This window comes from Vanessa cardui, chromosome 23 (assembly GCF_905220365.1).
Source record: "Vanessa cardui chromosome 23, ilVanCard2.1, whole genome shotgun sequence".
Taxonomy (NCBI): Eukaryota; Metazoa; Arthropoda; class Insecta; order Lepidoptera; family Nymphalidae; genus Vanessa; species Vanessa cardui.
Genome location: NC_061145.1, coordinates 1,716,026 through 1,725,404, shown reverse-complemented (window position 1 = coordinate 1,725,404; position 9,379 = coordinate 1,716,026). Strand labels below are relative to the sequence as shown.

General features: G+C 30.3%; 1 long non-coding RNA gene across 1 annotated transcript; it reads right to left on the bottom strand.

Annotated features, from left to right (window-relative positions):
• Window positions 1–253: 253 nt before the first annotated feature.
• Window positions 254–1,815, bottom strand: LOC124539745. The gene is made up of 2 exons (XR_006967093.1): window positions 1,554–1,815; window positions 254–1,066 (listed from the first exon to the last, which is right to left on the bottom strand). It is a non-coding gene; the product is annotated as an uncharacterized LOC124539745 (long non-coding RNA).
• Between the last annotated feature and the right edge of the window lie 7,564 nt (window positions 1,816–9,379).

Sequence of the window (9,379 nt, the reverse complement as noted above, 5' to 3'; positions counted from 1 at the left end):
TAAGTATTAAGTGTTTAAATTAATTTGCAACGTAGGTCATATAGCACAAATTCTATTATCATGAGATATTATATGTACCACCAAACACAAATACTTTGTTTTCTCTTATTCAATAAGATAAATAAATGAAAAAAACATCTGTAACATCTCGGTTCCCATGTTAGTAGTCAAATTTATTATACTAGAAGTAATGTTTACAGTATGCTGTCGATAAATAAAATAAGACACATGAATTACAAAATGAAACTCACCATAGCTTACCATATTATTTATTGATAGTTATTATACTAAATACAAAACAGTATGAAATCAGGCTTAAGGCTAGCTACCATAAGAGCTATAGATTTTTTTTTTTAAATTATTAAGATGAAGCAAGTATTAAGATGTTCTTAAAGATTAAGTTATAAATTATAAATACTTTTTCAAAAAGGAACTTCTTTTATATTAGCTCTAGTTAGTTAAAACAAATGCTTGGAAGATATTTATACATTTAAATCTATTACTATTACTGAGTTATTAACAAAATAAGATTTTGACAACCATTGTGTCTATTATCCTTATATCCTGAATTGACTAGGTTGGATTATAAAATTTATGAAACTTAACTTGAAAACAAATCCATATGTAAGGCTTTATTTATTACTTCCATTACTAAATATATATATATTGTATTCATATCTGATAGCTGTTCTTAGATATACAGTTTACTGTTTTCTTAATATTTAAATAGAAAAGAGTTCCATAAATTATCACAATGTTTAAAGTTTCATGTTACATTTACAAAGTCTAACAAGCTGTAAGTAGTCATCTTTAATTTATAAATAATTAATTACTTTCTATATATTGCACACACAAAGCATCCTTGATATTTCCTTTTCATGGATAAAATAATGCTGTGTTACTAGGACTTGTTGCTTACACCTTAAACATGGATACTACCTTTACAAATTTAGTTGTAAAGATCAGTCCCTGCTCGGAGTAGAAGGCACCTTATTCCATATTCTGTTCTCCAGTTCCAAAATCCTCCATCTTATTTTTATAATTTACCCTTCTAATGTTCTACGTCCTATTAAAAATGAATGTTTCGTTTACTATGAAAACATATAATCATATTTTTTTCTTAAGTATTTACATTTCTGTTGTTTAAGGTTGAGAGTTTACAAATAAAAATCAGCTATTATTATGCTTTCAAATTGAGTTGTTAACCTCATATATATTCTTGTGAGCAATAATGTTCATCCTTTTGAACTTTTGATATGATTGTTGTAACATAACCTAAGATTTACTGTACTTTTTTATTTTATCCCAAACAAGCCTAAAGTATTATCATATGAATCCAGACCATAACCAAATATATATACAGCCAAGACATTCACCTTTTACCAATACTTGTATAAGAAAGATTTTTAAGGACTTATTTGATTTTTTCAAATCTTTTTGCCAAAATAACTACATACTATTAAGTAAAATCATTTGGGTATGCTCAAAGAATTATTGTTTACATATTTGTAGTTTGACTGACAACTTTTAATTAAAGGTATCTCATCCTTTACCTGTTTCAATATTGTATTTCGCTTAAGGAATGAGGATTTTTTAAGGTATTTTATATAACATTTTATATTATCTTGGTGAAGAAAGGATTTTTAAATGGTGCCTTGACTATTGTTTACTTTCTATATAATCACAAACTCACAAAACAGCCTTTGTGTAATTATTATATTAGTATATATGCAAAATTATCTGTAAATTACTTAATTTAAAACTTTTAAAAATAGTATTTACAAATATCACATTTTACCGGTTCTATTTGGCGTTTATCGCACAGATACAGATAGAACATATAAAACATTATGTACACAGATAATAATAACTTCATAAGAATCACCTGACATAATAACGTGATCCTTATTATTTTATATGTTTAAATCTACGTTTTATTTCGTAAAGAAATTATATTTTATAAGTTTTTTTTTTAAGTCCAATGTAGAAACATCAATTTATTATATTTTATGCCTGTATTTTTTTTTTTTTTTTTTTTTTTTTTATGGTATAGGTTGGCGGACGAGCATATGGGCCACCTGATGGTAAGTGGTCACCATCGCCCATAGACATTAACGCTGTAAGAATTATTAACTATTCCTTACATCGTCAATGTGCCACCAACCTTGGGAACTAAGATGTTATGTCCCTTGTGCCTGTAGTTACACTGGCTCACTCACCCTTCAGACCGGAACACAACAATACTGAGTACTGTTGTTTGGCGGTAGAATAACTGATGAGTGGGTGGTACCTACCCAGACGGGCTTGCACAAAGCCCTACCACCAAGACTACCCTCTAATTATATCGAAAGTGTAAAATTATACAGGAAATTCAGAGAGAATCATGCTAATTTCTTGAACCAAACTTATTAGAGTTGTTATTGCTAGTTATATAAGCTCAGCTGTATAACAAGCGCTCATACAGAAGTAACCGTTTTCTTAGGCGTTGAAGTACTACTACTAAATCAAACTGAGTGAGATCTTCCGAAACGGAATCGTTTCACTTTATACCTATATATTTAATTTTTGACGGCTATTGACTAAAAGAAAAAAATAATGAAGTATTTATTTTATATTTTCAATTATCTAAATTGAAAATAATATAAGAGCGAATAGTCGTCATTATGTACACGTACGGGGATTCCCGTAACTGACGATAAAATCTAGAATTATTATTTATCATAAATATTTAGACTTAAGCCTTATTACATGGAAAAGGGTATTGAATTTCAATAAAGAGCTTACCTTAAGCGTGCGTTTTATAATAAAACCCAAACATTTCTGAAAAGATCGTAGCTTCGGGAAAGCTATCTTAATAATTGTTGTTATTTATTAAATGCTGACAGCGTAAGCGAACCGGATAATTTCTTGTTTGAAAAATAAATATCACTTGCCATTGTTGTCGACCTCCGTGGTTGAGTGGTGTGCACACCGGTTTTCAATGGTATGCCACTCCGAGGTCCCGGGTTCGATTACCGGCCAATTCGATGTAGATTATCATTACTTTTCAACCGACTTCCAAAAGGAGGAGGTTATCAATTCGTCTGTATTTTTTTTTTTTTTTTTTTTTATGTTTGTTACCTCATAACTTTTCACTGGGTGGACCGATTTTGATAATTTTTTTTTTGTTTGAAAGGTAGTGCTTCCCGTGGGGTCCCATTTTTTTTTTATTTTTTTCCGATGATGGTATCCATATGAAAACGACATAAGTCTTAAATTTGCATTATGTATATGCGCGACAAATAGGTGAATAACTGAAAATCACGTTAACCAATTTTGATAATTCTTTTTTTATTATAAAATATATACTTCAAGGGTAATTTGGTGAAAGTTTGGTAAGGTTCTGAGCACAGGATCCATGACAAAGTAACGGAACGGAAGGGAACGGAACAATTCTGAGGAGAACGTTAGCGATACTCGGTCGAATCTTTTATTTATAGGTTATTTGGATATTTGAGTCACCTTCCGTAATAAGTTTATGTTTATGTAATTATCATAGTCGAATATTTTAATCAACTAGCTACCCACCCCGGCTTCGCACGGGTGCAATACTGATACTAAATATACTACGTAATTTGTTTATTTACGACATCACATCGCAAACTTCTAAAATTATCAGTGTTTCTTTACTATATTGTTCATGTATTATATACACAAACCTTCCCCTTGAATCATACTATCTTTTGAAAAAAACCGCATCAAAATCCGTTGCGTAGATTTAAAGATATAGGGACAGAGAAAGCGACTTTGTTTTATACTATGTAGTGATGGAACTCCTATACGGCTCGCAGTTAGGGTGCGATATGGGGCAGAATTTCTTACTATCTTTAATCAAATTTTGTGTATGTGATGTGATGTCATATGATGTACGAAATATAGTTGGTCTTTTTCAAAGTTTTTTTGCTGAGTTCGATTACAGCTCTTTCGAGCGATCCTTGTAGTTTACGCCGCGTGACGTATTAAATCCGCATTTTCGAAAGTCTATTTTTGCTTTATTCGCAAGTTTCCTTTGAAATTGTCCTCGAAGTAGTTTCTGACTCATATAAACGGAACATTTAATCTATCCATATTAAAAAAAATTAGTCAGTCAACATCAGCTTCACTTAAAATCAAAAAATAAATAAAAATTTTAACAAAAACAAAAACCGACTTCAAACAAAACACTATTTTAAAACAAATGAATATGCACGAAAAAGTAATAAAAATAATTGCGTATTCAACATATTTTTTAGAGTCTTCCTAAGCTAAATGAAATGAAAAATATTAGACTACTTAAAAGTCGATAAACGATTATATCATGTAGTTATAATTATTGTTATATTTGGAGTCGGTGTCAGCCAATTTTATTTATTTTTATTTATTTATTTGTTAACATATATACAATAATATTTTCGTTTAAAGGGTGCAAACATAAACTCGAGAAGTTTTCCCGTGCACCCTGCGTCATCGACTCTAATCATTACAAAAGTAAAAATTGATTAAAAAAAAGTACAAAAACTAAACTAAATTATACAGAGAAAATATAATGATAACATTAGTGACATGCAGGTAATATTACAAAACATTTTTATTGAAATAACTCCATGTCGGTAGGTGTATATATTTTTTTCTTGTTGAGTGCGTATAGGGTGTTCGTATAATAATGTTATTATTTTTATATTATTTGTATTTTTAATATAAAATTGTTTTAGTTTAATATTTTTTAGTCTTATCTTTTAATAACCCTACAATAAAACCCTACAGTATATCTATCAAAAAACAATACGAGAATACTTTAACAATTATGTTTTTTACAAATTACCTTATACACAATAATATACTGGATCAATCAAGGGGCTCGTATCGCTTCTTTCTTTTGATTGTTGGGGCAAGGGCACCGTGGCTGACACCGGCTCCAAATATACCAATAATTATAACTACATTATATAATCGTTAATCTACTTTTAAGAAGTCTAATATTTTTCATTTCATTTAGCTTAGGAAGACTCTAAAAAATATGTTGAATACGCAATTATTTTTATTACTTTTTCGTGCATATTCATTTGTTTTAAAATAGTGTTTTGTTTGAAGTCGGTTTTTCTTTTTGTTAAAATTTTTATTTATCTATGTTGTCTTGGGTCTAGGTGTTTGTGGTACCGTCGTTACTTTTGACGTTTTTTCCGTAACACAAGTGCTTTAGCTACTTACATTGGGATCAGAGTAATGTTTGTGATGTTGTCTTATATTAAAATGGTTAGATATCCGCTTATAATAATGAACGAAGCTGATTATTTTAGTTCTGTGTGAGCAGATTTTTTTCTAGAAGTTATATGTATAGCTTCGTAAAAATATGGTCACGCTAAATATTTTATTGATGAAATTTAGTAGTAAGTACTTAAGATAATAACAACATAAACTGAAAACGCGTTGGATAATAAAATATACACAATCACTTAATTTAAAATAATATATTACGAAATATATTAAATAAAAAACGAAATATATTATTATTAAAAATAGTATGAAATTATCACTTATCCTCTTTTATCTATTAAGTTAGAGCAGGATAGGTAGAGTATCTACTGAAGTATTTGTAAAATGAAGGTCACGATATCGCCCTGTTATTGGTGGCTGTAGACTGCGGTACGTACGTGCCCGAACTCCTAATACGTCAAGTTAGGGACTTGTCAACGATTCACGTATCTAAACAATTTGTTATGATATATGTATCATAACAATAAGATTGGATTATATATTATATAAATCAAGAGATAATTAATTAAACATACTTAGTATGTTTATTGAAAAGATGAAATTGACGTTTGTTATATTAATGCTTTAAATTTTAAGCATTTGATTTCCAAAACGACCTACATCTTCTGATAACACATCTGCTTTGTGCTTAGAATAGACGTATGGGAATTGAATAGTCTGAATATATCTAGATGTAAACGAGCAAACTTTGTTTAAGAAACGAAAACGTTCGTCTAATTAACATCGAGATATATTCAGACCAACCTGAACCAACTATATTGTTTCGTACATGGTATGAGTCAGTCAAATACAATAGCATAAAACCTGATGAACAGAAAATTATTCCATCTAGTAATTTATTTTCGCTTAGTACTTAAATTTTGCAGAATTTGTCTTAGTAAGTTAGCCTTTGGAAACAGATAATATTTTGTGTAAAAAAATGATTCTTCGACAAAGCTGAAACGATCAACTAAATAGGCAACCTTCCTCAAATGTAACCTATTGGAGAAGCGTGGTGGCTAACCTTCCCTGAAAAGGAGGCTTTTGTTCAGTAATGGGCAATTTAATTTCATGAATGCTCGTATTGTAAAAAAATAAATAAAATTCTCGTAATATTTTTGTCGATTTCATACGAACGCAAAATACCAAGAAATATGTTGCTATTACTATGTTTACGACCGCCAAAGTTCGAGCAAGCATAAAGATAGCGATATAACGAGATTTTATGATCGAAATTATTTTATATGAGAAAGTTTTTACATATTTATATCAGAATATTCTAGAATATATGAAGCACTAGTAATATTGGAACATGAATTTTACTTACTGTAATATAAAAACAAGACACAAAGAAAATAAAAGACAAAAGAAAAAATAGAAAGCGTGGTCATATTAGGACACCTGACGTTGAAGTTTTGAATTTTATACTTATTGAAAAAAATTATGATGCAAACAAAGAAAAGCAATTAAAAATCTTTAGTACCAATTAAGAGATAATAAAGTATAATTAATATACACACCGCACATGAACGCACATATATACATGTAGTACTTATCGGTGGAGAGGGAAAATGATCGTCTAAGAGAGCATCACGTCGCTTGCCGTTTTGGCAAAAGAGTAGCTCTGTCAAGACCTTTGTTATAAATGTACGTATCTAAGTACTATTGAAACTTTAACGATCATCTCAAAAATATACCAACATTAGAAAAAAATAATTTAAAAAAAAATGTTTGCTTAATAATAATAATTTTTTTATGGTATAGGTTGGCGGACGAGCATATAGGCCGCCTGATGGTAAGTGGTCACCATCACCCATAGACAATGACGCTGTAAGAAATATTAACTATTCCTTATATCGCCAATGCGCCACCAACCTTGGGAACTAAGGTGTTATGTCCATTGTGCCTGTAGTTACACTGGCTCACAATTGTACATGTAAAATTACTTGAAGCGAATATATCGATCCTGACTCTGGGCTATTGTTGTATCCAATCCTAACACTAGTGTAAAGCTTAAAATGAAATAGAAATATTAATAAATTCTTAACTAATTTGGGGCTTTGCTAGTATTCTTTCTTCTATAATTTTCTCTCATTATGTCACCGCCTTAATCACTGAGTTAAACGACTGCTGTGTATAATGGATGTAAATTACGTTGATTTTGTCGCTAAGTGTAGTAAACTGCACAATTACATTCCTTTTGTATATGAGTTAATGATTTCTTTCCTGAAATTACTTCTGAAATCAACTCATAAATATTTAAAACTAGCTGTGCCCGCGACGTTGTACGCGTTTGAATTTAACAAAAAAATATATAATTGTAGCCTAAGTTACTCCTTATTATATTATCAGTTATCTGCCAGTGAAAGTCCCGTCAAAATCGGTCTAGCCGTTCCAGAGATTAGCCGGAACAAACAGTTACTTTGATATACATATGTATGTAAAAGAAAAAAGAGCTATTTTTAATATTACAAACAGACATTCCAATTTTATTATATGTATGTCTATATAAAATGCCGAAAAATTAAATATTTCAAAACTTTCAAAAATTTTTATATGTAAAGACTTGATATACAATTTGGCTTTTTAAAAACATTGCAATCCTTAATCTTGGCCGAGAAAACAGCTCGCCAATGCCTGTTCTCATTTTTATTTAAAGGGTTAGGGCTTATTTCATCACGATGCATAAGTAAAGAGTGTAGTAAAATTTTCTACCCAAGTAGCGTATTTTTTTCATAAAAGACGACAGGCTAGTAAATGAGCCACCTGATTGTTTTTGGTCAACAAGACACTTAATATAATTGTTAAATGACGATTCAAAAGTGCTTGTGACGCCGAATAAAGTATATTTTGATTTTAGTTTTTTGGCTCATAGATTATAAGACATATTACAACAATAATGTTAATCACTCATTTATTCAATTCACAAAAATAATATGTTGTATTATTATAGGACACATTATTTGTAAAATTTTTAATATTTGTAAAATATGAGGTTAGACATTTTCATATTGAACATTCAAGCTTTTGAATAGCGAAATAATGCCAGTGAAACATTAATGGCTTGAAGTTTAACACAGACTGCTTTTTGCTTCCCTGGATTTGAACCCGCAATCATCGGTTAAGATGCACGCGTTCTAATCACTGGGCCATCTCGACTCTAAATCAAGAACATGATAATTAAATGGTACTTGCCTTTCTATCAGCAATGCTTATGAATCATTGTTTTACGAAAATCTATTATTTATAAGCTTATAAGAAACGGCCGAAACAATTTAGTAGTTACAAATAAAATACAGAATATATTAATTGTTTACAATTAAATGTAAGAATAATAATGGCTGGTAATTCGATGTCCTTTTGAATGCCGAATTTAACTGTAGCCTTTGTTTTGTAGAGAGAGGCCAAATAGGTTGAGCTGGGGAAAGTCGGGTATAATTGGAATCGTGACTTAATTATTCACCTATTGTTCGAACATTTCACGTCGTTAAGTATCTCAAATTTCTGATGAAAGTTGAATTAGATTTGTAAATTGCTTTCTTATCGACGCAGAGATTTTTTTGAATTTAGAATGGAATTACTTTTGTTTTTAATTAAGCAAGCAAGTACGATTTATAATAAAGTAAAGTAAAGTAACAGCCTGCAAATTTCCCACAGCTGGGCTAAGGTCTCCTATCCCATTAAATATCTCCTATTCCAATGCGGGTTGGTAGAATGCACATGTGGCAGAATTTTGATGAAATTAGCCACGTGCAGGTTGCATCATGCACAAGATACACGTTCTAACCACTGGGCCAGCTCAGCTCAATTTACGTATTACGGTACGATTAATATATATTTTAAACTCCTCCCTCATTTGGGACATTCATGGTACACTTATATTATTCTGGTGCCAATCAGTATAATTTGTTAAGAATTATACATACTATCAAAATAATGACCGAAAATAATGTAATTAGTCATCACCATCATCCTCCTACTCTTATCCCAATTTTATTTGGGGTCAGAGCAGCTTTTCTTCTTCGATACTACTCTATCTGACGTCTCACAAGTTACATTCTTTCCATCTATATCGTCTTTCACATACGTTCATTTTTGTTTAAAATAT